Below are 1,895 nucleotides of genomic sequence, written 5' to 3'. Positions count from 1 at the left end.
CCTGACCTGTGACTCTCCTTGTACAGATACGCTCTGCTCAGAACAGGTCTCCTCATCATCTGTGTTATGCCAACAACCTGAAAACAGAGAAATGAGGAGGAACTGGATGTTGACTGCGGTGATGAGGGAAGTTTCATTACAAAAATATGTTGCACATCATACATGCAATCCATGCAATTGTCTGAAAATAGCAGATGTGCTGGACAGCTTTGGAAAAGACACCTGTGAAGTACTGGAACTCTGAATATTACAAAACAAGGAAAGCCTCACCAGAAATATGACACAAAGATGGCAAGCACCACATGGAATCGAAGCAGGATCATCAGCTCCTTCTTCTAACAGTGCTCAACAGGGCTTGTCTGCTGGAGACATGGTCAAGCTGTGCAGAAGGTTGCTTATGTCTTATTCCAAGTAAAATTCAGTAGCAGGGGTTCTAGGACAACTTAAGCACGTATGTGCACCTCATAACACATGTGGTGGTCCATGTAGGAGAATACTGAAGAGGGACCAGTGCCGAGAGAGATTTGATGCAAAAAGATGACAAACGTGAAGGTAGCCAAACCCAGGAAATCATAAATGAAATGATCAGTCATCAAAATGTCAGTAATGGTAAAGAAAATGTAGAAATAAGGTGTGGACAAACGCATCTGCACCTAAATATGGTTGGACACAAGCGGGTTCCTGGTGTGATCTGAAAAGCCCTCATGTGACACCTTCCCCCAGTTTCCACTCAGAAGGATCAGGCCTCATCAGAGACCATCTTCCCAGTTCACCCTGAGATAGAACACAGGCTTCTCCATGCACCTTCTACTCTATAAGTACATACAAACTAAATACTCAGAGAATTAATGAAATACAAGGGAGGTGAGCAGCCAGCAGGAACCCAGAGCAATTCGCAATGCAATAGTATTCAGGGAAGGAAATATTACAAACAACAATTGAGGTAGGATGTTACAAGTACAGATACGGTTCATATAAGTAAAGACGAAACCCTGGCAGAGGCAGTAACAGAGCCTTACCTGGATGAATGGTGCAGAAGTGGAAGCCATGAGGACATAGCCACCTTCCCAGGAAGAGAAAGTTCAAAGTGGGTCCCATTAAGCTCATTGCAAGACTCCTGACTCCTAGACACTTCTTCCATTTTCTAAGGCAGTGGGTGTAAGGGATGCTTGGGGAGTCCAGAGCTCAGGACTCGCCACACAGTGCACCCCTGGCAGCCACAGCCCATTTGAAACGACAGTGGGGGATATTAGTAGAGCCCATGGTCTGGCTGTGAGAGCTACGTTTGGAGAATAAAGGAAGAGTAGACATCACCTCAGGACGTTGGGAGAAACGTGAAGGTCTTACCTGCAGATGAGACAAGTGCAAACACTTCCAGCATCACATTGAAGTACAGAAGTTTCTGAGCCTCATCAAGGAGCCCCCACTCCTCCTCAGAGAAGACAATGGCCACGTCCTCAAAGTTCATATTCTGTCCTAAGGGAGACAGTTCAAACCATGATTAGCTTCTCTCTTAGGATTTAAAGTTCTTCATACTTCCCACCCTACACATCCATTTGCTCAATCTACCCTTCATCAGACAAGACACCAGGCCTTGGGCCCATCAAAATCACTCTCTCCTTATATTCCTACAAATACTGTTCCTACCACAACAATAAAGGCAGTTGAGCAGAGATAAGGTACCTGAGCTCTGGGCCTCACGTGTAAGCCACACTGCCTCTTGTTTATACAGAGGGTGTCACCCACATAGGGAAGAGAGAGATGTTGGCCATTAAGAAAATGTGAATGATTTATCACTTATTTTGTCAGGCAATACTCTTGTTATCGCCCGTAATCTCCGTCAGAGACATGAAAAAGCATTGCCTCATGCTTTACCCTTCTGACTCTGATACCAT

General features: G+C 45.1%; 1 long non-coding RNA gene across 1 annotated transcript; it reads right to left on the bottom strand.

Annotated features, from left to right (window-relative positions):
- On the bottom strand, positions 1-1,695 carry LOC106726407. Its single transcript, XR_001362476.1, has 3 exons — positions 1,684-1,695; positions 1,348-1,471; positions 1-77 (listed from the first exon to the last, which is right to left on the bottom strand). It is a non-coding gene; the product is annotated as an uncharacterized LOC106726407 (long non-coding RNA).
- Between the last annotated feature and the right edge of the window lie 200 nt (positions 1,696-1,895).

Source organism: Myotis brandtii, unplaced genomic scaffold, assembly GCF_000412655.1.
Source record: "Myotis brandtii unplaced genomic scaffold, ASM41265v1 scaffold26163, whole genome shotgun sequence".
Taxonomy (NCBI): Eukaryota; Metazoa; Chordata; class Mammalia; order Chiroptera; family Vespertilionidae; genus Myotis; species Myotis brandtii.
This window is presented reverse-complemented; position numbering and strand designations above follow the sequence as displayed.